At 47.5% G+C, this 20,995-nt stretch overlaps 1 long non-coding RNA gene across 1 annotated transcript in view; it reads left to right on the top strand.

Moving 5' to 3' along the window:
• Positions 1-353: 353 nt before the first annotated feature.
• Positions 354-20,995, top strand: part of LOC132658176 (uncharacterized) — an 84,614-nt gene continuing 63,972 nt past the window's right edge. The window contains exon 1 of the long non-coding RNA XR_009597413.1: positions 354-456. This is a non-coding gene — a long non-coding RNA (uncharacterized LOC132658176). The remainder of the gene's footprint in view (positions 457-20,995) is intronic.

Genomic DNA, 20,995 nt, shown 5'->3' on the forward strand with positions numbered 1-20,995 from the left:
CATTAGGAAATATCCAACACAGGAACGGATGTTAATGTACTAGCCTAGGTGATGATAATGATAACAAAAAGATACTGACATGTACAGACACTGTGTTATAAACTTACAGATATAATCTCATATGGTCCTCCCTACTTCTGCTCTGTGAGTTAGGTATTTTAGTTCACGTTTTACAGAGGAGAAAACGGAGGCTCACAGAGATTCTGTAATTTTCCCATCGCTAACCCAGAGCTGGGATTTGAACACCTGACTCTAATTTTGAAAATGATACTTGGAGAGTTTGATTCACATGTGAGTGAATTCTCATGCTTGCTTCGGCAGCTTATATATACATGTGTGGACCTGAGCTAGAGGTGACAGGGAGCCAGTGTAAAGTGGGCTTCAAGCAAGTGGCTGGCACGTTGGCAAAGGTCCCCATGAGGTGCTGAGCATGGCAGGGCTATGTGGAGGGAAAAGGTAGGAGGGGGTGTGTGTGTAGGGCAAAAGATAGAGGGTGTGTTTGTGTATAAGAGAGGGTGTGTCGGTTGAGGCCTGGCAACCTTCCTGAGCATCTCCAGCCCGCTGGCCTTGGCACATGCTCTTCTTCTTGCCTGGAACTGTCTCACCCCCTTTTCCACCTGTCTCCCTGCACATTGGCCAGGCATAGCTGATCTATCACCTCCTCCAGGAGTCAGACAAGCTGAGTTTTGAGTTTGGAATCTGACATGCTCTAGTCCATGTTCTTGCGCAAATTATTCAGCCTCCCTGATCCTCAGTTTCTTCATCTGTAGAATGAAGAGTGAAAATAGTCCTGGAGGGTTAGATATTATCATGCATATAAAGCTCTCAGGATGCATTATAGTTGCTATTTGTCTGCTTCCCCCTTGAGACTCTAAGCCCCTGAGGGATGAGGCTGTCTTGGCCTCCACTGGAACCCTGTGCTGTGCGCAGCAGGATGCTTGGCATGGCATGTTTCTGGGAGGGTTCTTGGTGCAAACTGGGAAATTCTGGACCTGATCTAGAGGTCACCTGATGTAGCTATGGTAAAGACTGCTAGAGATAATCTCACCCAAGATGTTGCCTCTTGTATCCATCTAACTGGTCACACCTTCCAGACTCTGGCAGCCAGAGTGGTCATGTGATGCTGTGGCTACGAACCAGCCAGGCTGTCTCAGTTTGCATTCTCAGAAGCAGACTCTTTAAGGCAAAGATTCAAGAGCCAGCGATTTATTTGGAAGATGATTCCAGGAAGGATTTGTATGGCAGTGGAGAAATGAGACAGGGAGAAGAAGGCAAGTGCAGACCCTGTGAGTAAGCAAGGGGGCAGCTGGGGCTCTGTTATCCTGGGAGCCTCTGAGGCTGAGAAAGCTGGAGTATTTGTCCACCATCTGCTGTCTGTCATTGGTTGAGGCTGCTCCTGGGCCCCATTAACTCTGACTTCAGGTCTGCTCTATGTGGTGACCTGAACAAGCTACTGGGGCCGAAGGAAAATGTTTGTAGAAGTAGTTTCCGTGGTACCCAACTGACGAGTGTCCAGGGGACATGAGAAGGGCAGGCACCAACAGTGTCACTTACAGAAGTGTAAGTGGTTAAAGGGAACCTCCTGAGAAGCCCCACAAAAGGGAGCCAGACTCACCTGATAAGGGCTCTTTTGCTTATGACCTTCCCACTTTTCTCTTGCTTAGAATATAGTTTTAATGGCTGGAGCTGGGACAGTCATGTTATGTCCATGAGGAAAGGACCAACAGAACTATTAAAATTTCTTGCTGGTCGGACAGCATTTACCTAGAAAACAATTTGCCACTAGACATGATGTCATATAAGAGGGGAAGAAAGCAACACTTTATAGTTTCAGGCAGCCAATTATATTTGGATTTCATGTTGCTTTCAGCCTAATCCAGTTTTAGTTCAAAAGCTGTAAATATTGAAGAATGAATGAATAAACTCTGGGCAGGGTTTCAGGTAAGGTATAGAGAATACCTTTTGCTTACAGAGATACCCAGCAGGTTTGACTATATTCCTAGACTATAAGGGCTGGATAATAATTATTTTTGCTCATTATTTTATCCTCAGCCTGTGCAGAGAAGTCTTGTAATAACTGTGTCCTGAATAGGTTAATGGCCAATGATTCTGGGGGAGGAGAGGGATCTGCAGGTGCTCTGGACAAAACTGATTTACATTTACATTTATGGAACATTCTCCCATGTATCAGGCTGTACTGTTTTTTAACTAACGGGGAAGGACTGGGGAGGGGAGAGAAAGGAAAGCAAATGAGCTAGGATTAAGCACAAGTGGACCTTGGAGATGTGTGAGTTCAGTTCTAAACCACTGCGATATAGTGAATATCACAAGAAAGCGAGTCACACAGTTTTCCTTTTCCCAGTGCACGTAAAAGTGATGTTTGGGAATTTCCTGATGGTCCAGTGGTTAGGACTCTGCTTCTACTGTAGGGGGCACGGGTTCTATCCCTGGTTGGGGAACTAATGTCCTGCAAGCCTCAGGGTGGCCAAGGAAAAAAAAGTGGCATTTACACTAGATTATAGTCTGTTAAGTGTGCAGTAGGGCTTCCCTGGGGGCTCAGATGGTTAAGAATCCGCAGGAGACCCAGGTTCGATCCCTGGGTCCAGAAGATCCCCAGAAGGGGATGGCAACCCACTCCAGTATTCTTGCCTGGAGAATTCCACGGGCAGATTTTCTTCATGGACTCTGAAGAATTATTAACATGTACCCGAGATCAGCTGGCTGGTTTGCGGTGGGCCTCTCCACCAGCACCGTGCGGGAACTCAGAAGGAACAAGTGCTACTAACTTTGGGACAAATTCAGCAGAGGAACTCCGTGACTTGGTCTTGTACTGAGGATCAACATTACGCAAGGGTCCCAGTGGGCTCTGTGGTGGCAACTCCATCTCACCACACCTGGTTCCCTCCTATCCTCAGGCCTCAGAGACCTCAAGAGACCCATTCCCACCCTGAACTTGAATGTGCACGTGCTGAAGGTGTTACAAAAGACCCGGGTTCCCGGGCTTCCCCAGTCAATAGAAATTGACTAGAGGCCAGACAAGAAATTCAGGCAAGCTTTACTGGGGCCCCTGCTGCCCCAGGCGGGGAGTAAGAGCAAACAACAGGTTCCCTTGCTGGCTCCTGTGCAGGGCAGCAGGGAGTTGCGGGGAGAGGGGAATCGAGCTTCTTCCTTACATGGGGTGAGGGTTGGGGTGTGTCCAGGGGTCAGGCTGGAGAGGTAGCTTAGGTATTTGCCCACCCCTTTCATGGCGTTGTGTGCAGCGGGCAGGCTTAGTACGCGCTTAGTACGCTGCATTCACTCTCTGAGCTCTGTTTCTGCTCCAGGCTCTTCAAAAGTGGCAGTTGGCTTTTTTGGTCGCTTTGTATCTTTTGGGTCCAGAATTTGCCCCAGCTGCGCATGCGTGCAGTTATTTTTAGTTCCATGTAGTTTCTCTGTATTTCTTTGCTTAAGGAGAGGTGTGTCCAGGAGCAAGCACTGCAGCAGAGGGTCCCAGGCTCCAGCCTGTCTCAAAAGGAGTTGACTTGGCATGGAGCAACTAAAGGAAGTGCCTTTTAGTGAAGTTATGGATGGAAATGTCTTCCAAATTAGGATGAGGTGCTTAATTCTCCAGCTTAGTCCCTCAACAGGCTTCTTCCTCCTCGGGACTGTCCTGGCAGGGTTGCCGTCACCAAGATTGCAGACCACTGTGAACTATCGGCGGCTGGTTCTACTCACCCAGGGGAAAAGAGAAGAGTTCCCTTCATCACCTGGCTGGTGGTCTTCCCCAAGGGGGTGATGATTTTTCCAAAATGTCTGTATGGTAATTGATGGCGTTATTAAGATTCTTTGAGGAAACGATGCTCCTGTTCAGAAGCTCGGGTAGAAGCCCCTCTGACTTCCCTGTAAGTGGGCTTCCTTGTTGATTGAGCGTTAGAGCCCTACCTGTTCCCGTGGTCTCCATCACAAACTCTGTGACTACCACAGTCTCAGATCAAGTGACTTTCCTAAGGATGAAGGCCTCAGAGGGGAGAAGGGAAGGGGCAGGGGGCTGAGAAGCCCCACTTAGTCTCAACCTGAGAGACACTGGTACCGATGCAGGCAATGCTGGGCTTTGGGTTTCTCTCTGCGGGGGCTGCCATGCCCTCCTCCAGCATCTGGTCACCTGAGAGATGGTTTTCCTAAGGTGACAGTTACCCACAGGCATAGCTCTGCTTGGTGTGAAACAAGTAAGCAAACACGGTCTTTCTACTTCTCGACAGAACTGTTAGAGAGTGTGGGGTGGGAAGCGATGTGTTCTTTGCTCCCAGTGTTTCCACCTCACCTCCTCTTCCATTCTACCCCCGTGCACTCTGTACTTATTGCCTCGGGGAGGGGATGACTCAGCAGAAACTGAGAGCAAAGAGTGTCAGCTCCTGGCTTTGGAGTTTCAAAAGCGTAGGCCTCAGGGGGATGGGAGGGACTGGCAGGCTTAAATAATAGATGTGAGGGAAGGGAGAGTTCTGAACCTGGCGGAAGGAAAGGATCCCTCCGGCTGGGGGATGGGAGAGAGAAGGAGGGGATGTGATGATAAAGGAGAGCGGACAGGGCACCTCATGGGCAGGAAGGGCTGCGGTTTCCAAATGCTGCCCGCCCCCCTGGGCAGGGAACGCATAGATCTTTAGCCAGGGATGCCCAAGGGAGCCCAGTCAGGACCCCTGAGCTCCGCAGGCTCTTCCTGTGGTCGAGAAGCATAAACTATACAGGTAGGCAGGCCCTGGGCACCTGCAGGAGTGATTGATGGGACAGACAGAACCCCTCATCACTCCAGCCCCCCACCCTAACTGGACTTGCCAAGATGTTCCTGCTGAGTGGGGCAGGGCACAGCCAGGGCCTCTTGGAAGCTTGTTGATCACAGTATGGGGAGGAGGAATAAGAGGAGGGATAAGGGATAAGGCTGAGGGTTATGTACATCCCCGAGGACCAACTGTCACTCCACCCTTTCTGCTTCTCTTTGGGAAGCTTGAAAAAAGTGAACGTGTTAGTTGCTCAGTCGTGTCTGACTCTGTGACCCATGGATTGTAGCCTGCCTGGCTCCTTGGTCCGTGGGATTCTCCAGGCAAGAATTCTGGAGTGGACTGCTATTTTTCTTCTCCAGGGGAACTTCCCAACCCAGGGATCGAACCTAGCACTCCTTTAATGGTATTCTTTACCATCTGAGCCATACCTGCCTGCCTGCTAAGTTGCTTCAGTCATGTCCGACTCTTTGCAATCCTATGGACTATTGCCCACCAGGCTCCTCTATCCAAGAGATTCTCCAGGCAAGAATACTGGAGTGGGTTGCCGTGCCCTTCTCCATGTCTGAGCCATGAGGGAAGCCTTAATGGGGTGCAAATGTAAGAGAGAAGTCCCTCTGCCTTCCTCCTTTGCAGAAGCTTAGGGAATGCAGTCTGTGTTCCTCACAGACTGCCTCTGCCGTTCTCCCCTGGGACCTCTCCTCCCCAGCCAGGCTGCCCAAGGGGTGGAGTCCCCCAATGGCCCTAGCTGGTCCTGCTCCCCACCCCAACCCTAGTTCACAGGCCTTTTCATTTGAAGAGCTCATTGCTGCAGGAAACAGATGGGATCTCAAAAATAATAAACAGAATTTCAGAGGTTCCGGAAGCCTCAAGTCATGTTCTCGGGCCTGTAGTTAAAGACTTCCTTCTGAGATAGGTCCTGAAACTGACTGCATCCCCTGTTCCTTGGGCACCTGGGATGGCCAGGCAAGTGCTGGAAGCTTCCTGTATTGTCAGCGACTGGACTGGTGTGTAAACCTGGGAGGGCATTGTTACTGCCTTTTACAGATGCAAACATTGAGTTCAGAGAGCAGGCTGGGGCCACGTGATTTACGGGGCCCAGTGCACAGTGAAAATGCAGTGCCCTTGTTCAAAAATGACCAAGAATTCAAGACAGTGATGTGTGCTCGGTAGCTTAGTCATGTCCGACTCTTTGTGACCCCATGGACAGTAGCTGGCCAGGGTCCTCTGTCCATGGGATTTGCTAGGAAGAACACTGGAGTGGGTTGCCATTTCCTCTTTCAGGGGATCTTCCCAACCCAGAGATCAAACCCATGTCTCCGGCATCTCAGAGCATTGAACCAAGCATGGGGCCCTTCTGAGGATGAACTGAGCAGGACCCAGGCCCATGAAGCCAGACCTATGGGAGAGATGAGGCCGAAGCTTAGGAACACGTAGCTTGTACAAGGAAGCCCAGGTTTCAGTGCAAGGCCTCGGATAGTTTCAGCTGAATTTTGCTGTCTCCTGTCCTTCACCTGCAGGCACCCTGCATTCTCTCCCGCCCACACACAGTGGCTGATGAAAGCTGGGCTGTGACCCTGATTTCCATGACTTAAAAAGATAGTGAAAAGCAGAGCCTGACTGTAAGACAGGGACACAACACAAATCCGATGTTGTTCCAAGCAGCCCTTTGGCTTGTGCTGAAATGGAAGCTAAAGAGAGGCTTGGGCATGCCCTGTGCCTGGCCTTCCCCGTTCAATTAACTTGACAAGTCAACGTTTTTTAGACAGATGATTCTCATTTCCAATGCAGTTTGAAAGTCCCTGGGGGCAGGAAGAATATTCAGGCTTGCTTACTTCAGGAAGTGGTGTCTTCACTCCGATTTATGGGGTCTTGATTTGCAGGGACTACAGCGAGCTCAATCACTGTAGATAAGTCTCCCTGATGGGACATGTATAATATAGGGTTTACAATATACGTTTGATGCAACAGCTTGAAAGTTGTTTATATGAGCATATATTTGTATTTTATTCCATTATCACAGTGATTCTCAGTGGAGGGAGGGACTTTACCCTTCTCTTTCCTCTGGGGACATTTGTCTGGGGATATTTTTGTTGTCACAGCTGGGTGGGGGGTGGGGGGGCTGCTACTGGCTCCTAGTAGGTAGAGAAACCAGGGGTGCTGCTAAGCATCACACAATGCACAGAACGGCCCCCACAGCCAAGAATAATCCAACAAGCAGAATTCATTTTGCTGTTTTCTAGGAATGAATAGATCTCTAACACAGGAAGCCTACTTTGTGAAAATCTATCCTTAGGGAATGAAGTTTTGAGAGCGGCCCACTGAATTTGTGACCATGATGTAAGAAAAAACTGGGCCCCAATTCAGGGGTTGATTGAACCTCAGGTAATCCTCACAACTCCAAAGAGTCTGAATTCTTACCCCATTTTGCTGATGAGCAAACTCAGGCTCAAATAAGAAAAGTAATTAGGGAAGGTGAGGTGAACCTTCCGAGAGGTAAGGTTCACCCAAAGATGCCACAACCGAGTCAGGCACAACATGGGGTTTTTTTTTACCCTAAGGGACCCACTTTTGTCTCCCGGCACCCCCAACTGCTGGAAATGATGCTGGGAAAGATTGAAGGCAGGAGGAGAAGGGGATGACAGAGGATGAGATGGTTGGATGGCATCACCAACTCGATGAATGTGAGTTTCAGCAAGCCTCAGGAGTTGGTGATGGACAGGGAAGCCTGGCATGCTGAAGTCCACTGGGTCGCAAAGAGTCAGACACGACTAAGTGACTGAATTGACCTGACCCCAACTGATCTGGTGACCCCACCACTTGGGAGATCCTACTTCTCCACCTCCAGCTCAGGAATTCCTCTCTCTGCACTTGCTCACAGCAGCTTATATCTTTCTTGCCTCTCATCCACCCCATCTCTACTTCTAAATGCAGTGTGTTTGTAATGCCTGGACTTTGCTTTCAGGGAACCACCCTCATAGAAGCTTGAGATGCACTACAGAGTCTGAGGATGGGGCAGGTCAACTAAGTGATAGCACCCAGTGAATAAATTTCCTTGGGCCACACTGATTGCTTCGGCTTGAGCCAGTCTGAGCCAGTGAGATGCTCTGAGAGGTTTGCCGCTCAATTGCTACCCCAGTGGACTCAGCCTAAGGGACTGCCAGAGAAAATACAGGAGTCCAGTTAAATTAGATTTTCAGATAAATAGTGATTAAAAAATTTTTTATAAGTATGTCCCACTACATGTTTCAGTTCAGTTCAGTCACTCAGTCATGTCCGACGCTTTCTGACCCCATAGACTGCAGCATGCCAGGCTTCCCTGTCCATCACCAATTCCCGGAGCTTACTCAAACTCATGTCCATCAAGTCGGGTATGCCATCCAGCCATCTCATCCTCTGTTGTCCCCTTCTCCTCCCGCTTTCAATCTTTTCCAGCATCAGGGTCTTTTCAAATGAGTCAGTTCTTTGCATCAGGTGGCCAAAGTACTGGAGAGTCAGCTTCAGCATCAGTCCTTCCAATGAATACTCAGGACTGATTTCCTTGAGGATGGACTGGTTGGATCTCCTTGCAGTCCAAGGGACTCTCAAAAGTCTTCTCCAACACCACAGTTCAAAAGCATCAATTGTTCAGCACTCAGCTTTCTTTATAGTTCAATTCTCACATCCATACATGACTAGTGGTAAAACCATAGATTTGACTAGATGGACCTTTGTTGGCAAAGTAATGTTTCTGGTTTTTAATATGGTATCTAGGTTGGTCATAACTTTTCTTCCAAGGAGCAAGCATCTTTTAATTTTATGGCTGCAGTCACCATCTGCTGTAATTTTGAAGCCCCCAACATTAAGTCTCTCACCATTTCCATTGTTTCCCCATCTATTTGCCATGAAATGATGGGACCAGATGCCATGATCTTAGTTTTCTGAATGTTGAGTTTTAAGTCAACTTTTTCACACTCCTCTTTCACTTTCATCAAGAGGCTCTTTAGTTCTTCGCTTTCTGCCATAAGGGTGGTGTCATCTGTATATCTGAGGTTATTGATATTTCTCCCAGTAATCTTGATTCCAGCTTGTGCTTCATCCAGCCTGGCATTTCACATGATGTACTCTGCATATAAGTTAAATAAGCAGGGTGACAATATACAGCCTTGATGTACTCCTTTCCCAATTTGCAACCAGTCTATTGTTCCATGTCTGGTTCTAACTGTTGCTTCTTGACCTGTGTACAGATTTCTCAGGAGGCTGGTCAAGTGGTCTCGTAGTCCCATCTCTTTCAGAATTTTCCACAGTTTATTGTGATCCACATAGTCAAAGGCTTTGGCATAGTCAATAAAGCAGAAATAGATGTTTTTCTGGAACTCTCTTGCTTTTTTGATGATCCAGTGGATGTTGGCAATTTGATCTCTGGTTCCTCTGCCTTTTCTAAATCCAGCTTGAACACCTAGAAGTTCACGGTTCACGTACTGTTGAAGCCTGGCTTGGAGGATTTTGAGCATTACTTTGCTAGCATGTGAGATGAGTGCAGTTGTGCGGTAGTTTGAGCATTCTTTGGCATTGCCTTTCTTTGGGATTGGAATGAAAACTGACCTTTTCCAGTCCTGTGGCCGCTGTTGAGTTTTCCAAATTTGCTGGCATATTGAGTGTAGCACTTTCACAGCATCATCTTTCAGGATTTGAAATAGCTCAAGTGGAATGCCATCACCTCCACTAGCTTTGTTCGTAGTGATGCTTTCTAGGGCCCACTTGACTTCGCATTCCAGGATGTCTGACTCTAGGTGAGTGATCACACCTTCATGGTTATGTGGGTCATGAAGTTTGTGTAGTTCTTCTGTATATTCTTGCTACCTCTTTTTAATATCTTCTGTTTCTGTTAGGTCCATACCATTTCTGTCCTTTATTGTGCCCATCTTTGCATGAAATGTTCCCTTTTTATCTCTAATTTTCTTGAAGAGATCTCTAGTCTTTCCCACTCATTTGTTTTCCTCTATTTCTCTGCATTGATCACTGAGGAAGGCTTTCTTATCTCTCTTTGCTATTCTTTGGAACTCTGCATTCACATGGGTATATCTTTCCTTTACTCCTTTGCCTTTAGCTTCTCTTCCTTTCTCAGCTATTTGTAAGGTCTCCTCAGACAATCATTTTGCCTTTTTGCATTTCTTTTTCTTGGGGATGGTCTTAATCCCTGCCTCCTGTACAATGTCATGAACCTAAGTCCTTAGTTCTTAAAGCTCTCTATCAGATCTACTCCCTTGAATCTATTTGTCACTTCCACGATATAATCGTAAGGTATTTGATTCAGGTCATATCTGAATGGTCTAGTGGTTTTCCCTACTTTCTTCAATTTAAGTCTGAATTTGGCCATAAGGAGTTCATGACCTGAGCCACAGTCAGTTCCAAATCTTGTTTTTGCTGACTGTATAGAGTTTCTCCATCTTCAGCTGCAAAGAATATAATTAATCTGACTTTGCTTTGACCATCTGGTGATGTCCATGTGTAGAGCCTTCTCTTGTGTTGTTGAAAGAGGATGTTTGCTATGACCAGTGAATTCTCTTGCCAAAACTCTGTTAGCCTTTCCCTGCTTCATTCTGTACTCCAAGGCCAAATTTGCCTGTTATTCCAGGTATCTCTGGAGAAGGAAATGGCAACCCACTCCAGTATTCTTGCCTGGAGAATCCCCTGGATGGAGGAGCTTGGTGGGCTACAGTCCACGGGTCGCAAAGAGTCGGACACAACTGAGCAACCGGGTATCTCTTGACTTTCTACTTTGGCATTCTAGTTCCTTATAATGGAAAGGACATCTTTTTGGGTGTTAGTTCTGGAAGATCTTGTAGGTCTTCATAGAACTGTTCAACTTCAGCTTCTTCAGCATTACTGGTGGGGCATAGACTTGGATAATTGTGATATGGAATGGTTTGCCTTGAAAACGAACAGAGATCATTCTGTCGTTTTTGAGATTGCACTCAAGTATAGCATTTTGGACTGTTTTGTTAACTATGAGGGCTACTCCATTTCTTCTAAGGGAATCTTGCTCACAGTAGTAGATATAATGGTCGTCTGAGTTAAATTCACCCATTCCAGTCCATTTTAATTCACTGATTCCTAAAATGTCAATGTTCACTCTTGCCATCTCCTGTTTGACCACTTCCAATTTACCTTGATTCATGGACCTAACATTCCAGGTTCCTATGCAATATTGTTGTTTACAGCATTGGACTTTTCTTCCATCACCAGTCACACATCCACAGCTGGATGTTGTTTTTGCTTTGTCTCCATCCCTTCATTCTTTCTGGAGTTATTTCTCCACTGATCTCCAGTAGCATATTGGGCACCTACCGACCTGGGGAGTTCATCTTTCAGTGTCCTATCTTTTGCCTTTTCATACTGTTCATGGGGTTCTCAAGGCAAGAATGCTGAAGTGGTTTGCCATTCCCTTCTCCAGTGGACCACATTTTTTCAGAACCCTCCACCATGACCTGCTTGCCTTGGACGGCCCTGCACGGCTTGGCTCATAGTTTCATTGATTTAGACAAGGCTGTGGTCCCTATGATCAGTTTGATCAGTTTACTGTGATTGTGGTTTTCAGTCTGTCTGCCCTCTGATGGAGAAGGATAAGAGGCTCATGGAAGCTTCCTGACAGGATAGACTGACTGAGGGGGAAACTGGGTCTTGTTCTGATGGGTGGGGCCATGCTCAGTAAATCTTTAATCCAATTTTCTGTTGATGGGTGGGGCTGTGCTCCCTCCCTGTTGTTTGACCTGAGGCCAAACTATAGTGGAGGCAATGAAGATAGTGGCGACCTCCTTTGAAAGGCATGTACTTGCTGCTCTCACTGCCCTGACCTAAGCCACAGCCAACCCACGCCTCAGCCTCCTGGACACTCATGAGCAAGTCTGGATCAGTCTCTTGTGGGGTCTCTGCTCCTTTCTCCTGGATCCTGGTGTGCATGAGGTTTTGTTTGTGCCCTCCAAGAATCTGTTTCCCCAGCCCTATGTAAGTTCTGGGGGCTCTACTGGTGGGGCCTATGCCATACCCACGTCTGCTGCACCCAGAGCCCCTGCCCCTGTGGCAGGCACTGCTGACCAGTACACACTTATATTATACTAAAAAAATAATTCTTGTTTATCTTAAACCCAAATTAAACTGGCCGTCTGTATTTTTTAAGATTGAATTATAGTTGATTTACAATAAATACTATATTAGTTTCAGGTATACAGATGATGATTCAGTATTTTTACAGATTGTACAACATTAAAGTTACTACAAGATGATGGCTATAAATATCTTTGTTGCTTATCTATTTTATATGTAGTAGTTGGTATCTGTTAATCTCATACCCCTAATTTGTTCCTCTCTCCTTCCCACTCCTCTTTACTAATCATAATTTGCTTTCTTATGTATATATGTGTGAGTCAATTTTGTGTATATGTTTCCTTGTATTATTTTTTATATTCCACATATAACTGATACCACATATGCATGCATGCTCAGTTGCTAAGTCGTGTCCGACTGTTTGCAACCCCATGGACTGTAGCCCGCCAGCCTCCTCTGTCCATGGGATTTCCTAGGCAAGAATACTGGAGTGGGTTGCCACGCCCTTCTCCAGGGGATCTTCCCAACCCAGGGATTGAACCCGTGTCTCCTGAGTCTCCTGCATTGGCAAGTGGGTTCTTTACCACTAAGCCACCTAGGAAACCCAAGTGATATCATATAGTATTTGTCTTTTTCCATCTGATGTTTCATTAAGCTTACTATTCTCTAGGTACATGTGTGTGCTACAAATGAGAGAATTCCTTTTTTTTAAAATATATACATTGTGTGTGTGTATACACGCACACACACCCCTCATCTTCTTTATCCCTTTGTCTGTTGATGGGCGTTTGGGTTGTTTCTACATCTTGGTTGTTTTAAATAGTGCTGCTATAAACATCAGGGTGCATGTGTCTTTTCAGATTAACATATTCGGGTTTTTTTGGCTACACATCCAGGAGAGGGATTGCTGGATTGCTGGATCTTATGGTAGTTCTTCTGCTTTTTATTTTTTGCTTTTTTGGCTGCATGTGGCATGTGAGATCTTAGTTCCCTGACTGGGGATCAAACCCTCACCCTCTGCAATGGAAGTAGAATCTTTATCACTGAACCACAAGGGTAGTCCCCTGCTTGCTTGCTTTTTTTTTTCCTGAGGAACCTTCATACTGTTTTCCATAGCAGCTGCACCAATTTACATTCCCACTGAAAGTTCCCAAAGGCTTCTTGACATTCTGTGTTTGTTAAAATCTGGCCATTTATCAGAGGAAACTAAAGAGGTGGCTCCTGGTGACACCACATGGGCCCTGATTCAACCTTACCTAAAGCCAAATTATCTTTGGACCTACAGCTGCATAACTCCTAAGGAACGTGTTATGCATTCAGGAAATTTTCTGAATCTTCTCAAAGTCTTGGACTTCGGAAGCTTGAAAAGAAAGCCTCCTGAGGGTGTCCTGTGCTTCCTCTGGCCCTGACACTGTGCTGTGTCCGAGACAATAAAGGTTTATTGGATAGCAAGTTTCTGGGCTTAGCTCCCTTATAACAAATTGTTTTTATTCTTTTGAGTGTCTACTGTTTTTACAGGTCAGGGTTCTCGATAGAAGTTGATCAGGGGCCACACCAGAAATTCAGGCAAGGCTTTACTGGGGCCCTTGCTACGGCAAACAACAGGCTCCCTTGCTGACTGGCTCCTTCTGCGGGGGGCTTGTGGGGTGAGGGGTGGGGGAGTGAGATGGGGAAATCAAGATTGTTCCTCATGAGGTATGAGGGTTGGAGTGTATCCAGGGGCGGGCTGGAGGGCTGGCTTAGGCGTTGTGCCCACCCCTCCAGTGGTGGTGTGTGCAGCCGGCAGGGGCAGTACTCTGCTTTTGCTCCAGGCTCTTCAGAAATGGCAGTTGAATTTTTGGTCTCTTTGTATCTTTAGGGTTCAGAATTTGCCCCCAGGGGTGCATGGGTGCAGCTATTTTTAGTCCCATACTGTTTCTTTGTATTTTGTTGCTCAAGGAGAGATGTGTCCAGGTCACTATATGCCTGACACTGTACTGGGAATTTCACTTAAATGACTTCCCACCCTTCAGATGTCTTGGAGTTAGGTAACATCACACCCATTTCACAGGTGAGGAAACAGAGGTCTGGAAAGGCAGCACCCGTGGTTGTAGAGCTCAGGCTGAAGCAGTGAGAAGTGGAGAATTTTAAACAGGCTCCTCACACCTGCAAAGCTCGCACTGGTCCCTTCACAGCTTGCCACCTCCTGGCCCCCACACCTTGCCTCCTGGTCAGGCCTTTGGAAGGAACCCAGTGTTAGCCACGACCTTACCTTCCTCCCTGAGCCCTTAGGGACCCCCATGAGCTGCCCACCTCCTGCTTGAAACAAGCCGCTGAACATCTGGAAGCCCTAGGAGGCTGTTTCTTTGACAACCCTCGCCTTAAGGGCTGGTGGAAATTCTTGCCTGTATTGGTGTGCTGAGAGCAGATCAGGTACACAGGCCTCTGGAGGCCAGACTGATTTGGCAGCATCTGCTTCCCATTACCCCGGGGAGGGACTGCGCCACCAGCCGCTGGTAACAGGAGCCCCTGGCCTCTGATTTATGGCCCATTTGGAATGAAGCCTCAGGAGCAATTACTTGGATGGAGCCTGTCGGGTAAGAGCTTTGCAGAGCTGAGAGCGTATCTCAACTGACCGTACTCCCTCCCAAAGCGGGTGAGAATCACCTGGTGAGGACCTTCTTATTTACGTATATCACCAAATTCTTACAGGGACCTGCGCACCTGCCAGGCGCTATTTTGAGCACCTCATGAATATTCAAGCAGTTAAGTCTCCTGTGGGGGAGATGCTATTATCATCCCATTTTACGGTTGAGAAACAGAGGTCCCCAAAGATTACATAGCTTGCTGCAGTCACCTAGCTGGGAACATGGGCTCAGCTGGTTTTTGAATCCAGGCCCCAGGATCCATGCTGTTCACCCTGATGCTGCCTGCAAAGGAACGAGCTTTAAAACATGTAAAAAGGACCAGATTCTTCCTCAGAACCCCCAGTGGCTTCTATTCACAGTTAAAATAAAACTCAACATTTTTAAGCTATAAGAACCTCAGGGACCTGTTCCATGTTCTCTCTTTTCTTGCTTACTCTGCTCCAGATCTTCCACCCCTTTTGGATTCTTTTTGTTTTTGCTGCTTCTTCTTCTTCTTTTTTTTTTTTTTAACCAGTAGCTTAATTGACATATAATGAACATATAAAACTTACCCATTGAAAGTGTACAGTTCAGTGGGTTTTCCTTTTCTTCACAGAGTGGTGTAACTGTCACCACAATCTAATTTTAGAACATTTTCATCATCCCCGAAAGAAACTTCGACCACTCATTCCCATCCTGCCTCCTCCCCGGCCCCTCAGTAACCACTGATCTTTCTGTCCCTATAGATTTGTGTACTCTGGGCGTTTCTTGTAAGTGGAATCTACAACATGTGGGCTTTTGTGACTGGCTTCTTTCACTTAGCATCCTGTTTCAAGATTCAGCTAATTGTCCGAACCAGGACTTTGTTCCTTTCGGTGGCCAAATAGCTTTCTGTTGTATGGATATACCCATTTCATGTATCCGTTCATCAGTTGGTAGGCACTGTGTCATTTTGGCTTATGAATAACGCCCCTGTGAACATCAGTGTAGTTTTTGAAACCGAGAAGAAAACCGATAATTTGATAGGATGTTGTGTAGGAAGCAAGCACGGTGTGGCTTTCGGAGTGGGCACTTTGGCTGAAAACATCTGGGTTGTGACTACTTATGAGTTCTGTGACCATGAACAATTAATTTTCTATTTTCTAGGCCTCTTTTTTTTTTTTAACTGTCAAATGAAAAGTAATAAGAGTACCTTCTTAATTGGATGGTTGTGAGGGTTGGATTAGCCAGGGTTCTTTGGAGAAACAGAGCTAATAGAATATAGACATATATATGATTTATTATAAGGAATTGGCTCCTGTAATTATGGAGGCTTAAAAGTCCTACAATTTGCCAGCTGCATTCTGGAGACCCAGGAAAGCCAGTGGTTCTAAGAACTGGGGACCATGATGGTGTAAGCCTTAGCCTAAGACAGGGAAGACCAAGGTCTCAGCTCCCACAGTCAGGCCCAGAGAGCAAACTCCCCCTTCCTCTGCCTTTCAGTTCTTTTCAAGCCTTCGGGGATTGGACTGCTTTACAGTCCATTGATTTAAATGCTAATCTCTTCTGGAAACACCCTCAAAGGGACATTAAGGAATAATGTTTAACCTGGGCACCCCCAGTTCCCATCAAGTTGACACAGAAAATTGTCACAAGGGTAAATTGAAATACTTCATGTTGGTTGTTTTTTTTCTGTGGGTGAATATAGAGCTCTGGAGAGCAGAGGGAGTGGGGAGGAGGGACCGGTAACTAGGCTGAAAGGGAAGTGGTGGGGAGTCAGTGAGGGCTTCCTGGAGGAGGTGGCATCTAAGCTGGGGATAGTAAGAGGTAGCTAGGGTATCATGAGTTCCTTCTTGCCTCATCTCCAGGTCAGGGATCTAATAGCCAGAGGAAGACTCTAGGCAGGCACCTGTCCCACCACTTTGACCTCCCTGCTGACAAGTCTGACATTTGGGGGCAAGACCTCTGGGAGAAGAGGTTAACACAGAGGTTAAACTCAGAGCTCAGGTCAGACCGGGCCACCTGGTGTAGAGATCCCCTGCTTCCTGACCATCCGCCTGGACACAGCTAGGCAACCTGCTGAACCTCTCCAAGCCTCCACAGCCTCATCTGGAAATGGGGACAGTGCCAGTACCGAGAGCACAGGAGAGTCAGGAGAATTCAGTGAGGCGGTGCAGGCCATGTGGCCCAGGATGACTGGTCGGTCAGTGTCAGCGGTCAATCTTTGCCAAATCCCTCTCCCATCTTTCCGGTCCCATCGCATCTAGCGCCTTCCCAGAGCAACAGCAAAGAGGAAACTGCTTTTGAACCTGGGGCTGCTCTTTGAAGAGCTAGCGCAGGGACTGGGACAAGGGAGTCTGGGTCAAGCCTGAGCCTGCTGTGTGGTCTTGGGAAAGTGAACCATCCCTGCTGAGCCTGGAGGGGAAGCCGGCTGACTGCAGAAGGGGAAATGAGATAAAGGAGGTCAAGCCCTCACTGCTTCCTGTCTCCCTGGGAATCCCTAAGAACATTCCCCAGCCTCCTCCTCCGCCCTCATCCCTCTCCCAGGGCTTAATTGGGCAGCTGTAGTCACTCCGCACTTAACCTTCTCCCCATCTGCCCTCCAGGGAAAGAATTAACGTTAATCCCTGAGCACTGCTTCCCCGGCCATGTCAGGGGAGTGTGTGAGGAGCAGGGAGCCAGCCAGCCTGAGGCCTCCCAAGTAGCCCAGCCCAGCTCCCGAGCCCAGCCTCACGTATCTTTGTCCTGGAGTCCTGGGGCCATCCCTGCGGCCAGTAAGCCACCTTTCTCTTTACCTCATCTTTGTCCCTCTAGTCTGGCACTTTTCGATGGAAATATAATGTGAGTCACCTAAATAATTTTCCGGGATTTGCCTGGTGGTCCAGTGTTTAAGACTTCACCTTCCAGTGCTGGGGTTGGGGGGTGGGTGGTGTGGGTTTGATCCCTGGCTGGAGAACTAAGATCCCACATGCCTCATGGCCAAGCAACCAAAATATAAAGCAGAAGCAATACGGTAACAAATTAAGCAAAGACTTAAAAAATGGCCCACATCAAACAAAAAAAAAACCTTAAAAAAAAATTTTCAATTTTCTGTAGAAACAGATGGAATTTTAATAACTCACTCTTTAACCCAGAGTATTCCAAATGTGATCTTTTCAACACAGAATCAATATGCACAATCATTAGCAAGGTATTTTGTGTTCTTTCACGCCTAGTAAGCCTTGCAAACATAGTGTCCATTTTATGTTTTACATCATATCTCAATTCAGACGCTAAGTTTTTCTGAGAATACTTGATCTGTATTTTTGATTTCACAAAATGTGTAGTTGCAAAAGTCAGTTCACCTCCCTAAGTTGTTTCAAACCCAGAGAAAAGTTTTCCAGTGACTGAATCAAGTATCTGATCTCGGGTGGCCTTGGCCTGCAACGGCTTGGAGCGAGGCTTGGGTTCGCAGCCGGAGACTGGGCTGAGCCTTGGTGGTGAGAGTACCAGATCCTAGCTGCTAGACCAGAGGTCAGTGACAAGGGCCCTGGCCCTTCAACTATGCAGAAAAGAATTTCCACAAAGATGGAAAGTAGTGAAACAAGTGAAGTATTTATTAAGAGGAAAAGAGCGCAGTATGTGTGATTAGGCATAGAGGCACACTCAGAGGGAGAGTCCTTGAGTTGCACCCTCACGGCACTTTGAATTACTTTTATGGAGTATTTCTTCCTGGTTTCCTTTGGCCAATCATTTTGAGTTGCCTGGTTCAGAGTCCCTATTCGGTATATCTCAGGATCCTCCCATGTGTGTGCATGCATCTCTTAGCCAAGATGGATTTTACTGGAAAGGCATAAGGGTAGCCTGGCATTAGTTAACATCACTCCCCTTTGACCTCCAAGGAGCCCTTCTGCCTATGCGTGGATGGGGAGGTCTCCTGACTTCGGGAACAAAAAATATGTGGTCTGAGCAGGGCCCAGCTTCTTCCCTTAATTGCCCCGCTGTTCTGTCTTGGAGTTTTGGTCCATAGGCAATGAATCTCCAATAGCTTTACCTTGGTGGGTTTGGAGGGCAGTGGTGCCCATCTGCTTCCTGCCTCATATCTATTTTTCAGTTTAAATGTAAATTAATTAAAATTAACTAACAGGAACAAGTCAGTTCACTAACCACACTAGTATCACATTGTCAAGGTTCATGAGTGGCCGGTGGTCACCAAATTGGATCCTGCAGCTCTGGCCTTTGCCTCCCAAAACCTACAACTGCTCCTGGTGGACCTCCCCGAGAAGGCGTGTGAAGCAATAGAGCTAGAGGAGACGGGAACTCTGCCTCCATTTGCTGTGTGACATCGCGTGAGTCGCTAGACCTCTCTGAGGCTTTTTCCAACCATCGAACCCTTTTTTCAAAGAAACCAAGTGCCTACAACTCACCATGCTGTTTTTGGCTCTGGGAGTGGCCGGGAAAGAACACACAGTGCTCCCAGCATGTTTCTGGGCTGGGAAATGGTGTCAATACTGATGACAGTTAATACCAGTTGGTTGACTTACTATGTGCCAGGTGCTGCTGGACGCCCGCAATATTCACCATCTCCTCTGAGCCTCGTGGTCATTTTGTGGGGCAGGTGCTCTGTCACCACAAGTGGGAAAAGTGAGCTGCACAGAGCAGTTAAGAAACTTGCCCAAGGTTGGTCAGCCAGGGTCGCTCATGGTCAGTCCATGGAATTCTCCAGGCCAGACTACTGGAGTGGGTAGCTGTTCCCTTCTCAAGGGATCTTCCCAACCCAGGGATCGAACCCAGGTCTCCTGCATTGCAAGCAGATTCTTTACCAACTGAGCCATGAGGGAAGCTCAAGAATACTGGAGTGCGTAGCCTAGCCTTTCTCCAGTGGATCTTCCCAACCCAGAAATTGAACCTGGGTCTCCTGCATGGCAGGTGGATTCTTTACCATTTGAGCTATCAGGGAAGCCCAGGAAGGGGCAGCGCTAGGGTTTGAACCCAGGCTATTTTGCCTCTAATGAATAGAGTGGCAATGGTGAGTGCTGGGAAGGAAAACAAGGCAAAAAAACGGAAGAGTTGTTATTTTAGATCAAGAGGATAGAAGCTGCCCTTCTCCGGGCTGACCAGACGCTCCCTAACAGCCCTAACATGGCAGCTTGTCAAGGGCTGATCCCACCCCTGGCTTTGCAGGGTAAAAGGAGGCCCCAAGGCAGAGAGTCAAGTCTTTGAGGTGGTTCCTGGCTCACATATGCCCTGCAGCGCTGAAGGGTTGGGCTGCTGGGCTGCCAAGCACAGCGGGGCCCTGCCAGGCAGGGGTGTCACTCAGGCTGGGAGCCAGTGGCCAGCAGCTGCAGGGCTGAGCCAGACTTGTGCCAGGCACTGCAGTCCAGAGAGTGGCCCAGCTTGTACTGAGCACATTTTCTTTACTGATGTGGCCTTCTTTCCCTGATTCAGCCTTTTCTTTCCTAGTTCCTCTCCTCCCCCACTTCTCTCCCTCACCCTTACTCCTTGCTTCTTCTCATCCATCCTTCCACCCCTGAGGACTTGCTCAGATGGTAAAGAAGCTGCCTGCCAATGCAAGAGACATGGGTTCAAACCCTGGGTTGGGAAGATCCCCTGGAGAAGAAAATGGCAGCCTACTCCAGTATTCTTGCCTGGGAAATCCCATGGACAGAGGAGCCTGGCAAATGGGGTTGCAAAGAGTTGGACATGATTTAGCAACTAAACAACAGCAAGACATGGGAGGTGCAGGCAGACAAACAAGACTGGGAGCCAGGGAGTGGCTGCAGTAGCTCAGTGAGACAGTGTCGTCTGAGGAAAGAAGGGACTTAACGTTTGACACTGGGTTGGGTGTTTGGATTAAGAGCAAGGAGATTCCTGGGTTCTTGTCTGGTGCTTATTGGCCTGCGAGTTTACTTCTCTTCTCTGGGCATCAGACTCGCCATCTATATAACACTGGACTTTTATAAGATCAGTTATATTCCACTGTCCCTCCAAGCCCAAGATTCCAGGAAGTCCTTCTGTGGCTATGCAGCAGCTGAGGAGGTGTTGACTGGCTCTGGCTTGAGACTGTTACCGCCACATCAACCACAGGAGTTCCACCTCAATTTGTTTTGAACTTTGGCCTTCTAAGTTGTGATTTAAAGAAAGGGCTCCATGACTCAAGAGGCCCTGATGGGGAGATGACCTCTCATGTCCCATCTGGCAGCAGGTAGAGTCACACCCAGATGGGTGTTTCCCTGATGCTAGAAAGAGTGATGTCTCCATGAGTTAGAGGGACTTGACAACAACAGACCTTCCAGCAACGATCAGTGCAGACTCCAGATCCAGGAGAAACTCATGATCCCTGCACCCAGATGTCCCTGTGGACTCATCTGGAGGATTAGCATCACCAGCCCCAGCGCTCCAGGGATCAGAAATGAGATTCAGCTCTAGAGACGCTTGCCTGGAGGTTGCCTAGAGCTGCACTGGGAAGGATTCTGAGGCTCTGTCTCAATGAGGATAAAGTGCTGATTGATTGGCAATGTCTGCCCTGAGTGGAAGATGAGTATAGTGGTATGTGTGCCGTGTATCTCTAGCTTTGATCTAATCTTTGCTCTT

The sequence above is a fragment of the Ovis aries genome, chromosome 19 (genome assembly GCF_016772045.2).
Source record: "Ovis aries strain OAR_USU_Benz2616 breed Rambouillet chromosome 19, ARS-UI_Ramb_v3.0, whole genome shotgun sequence".
In the NCBI taxonomy this organism is placed as follows: Eukaryota; Metazoa; Chordata; class Mammalia; order Artiodactyla; family Bovidae; genus Ovis; species Ovis aries.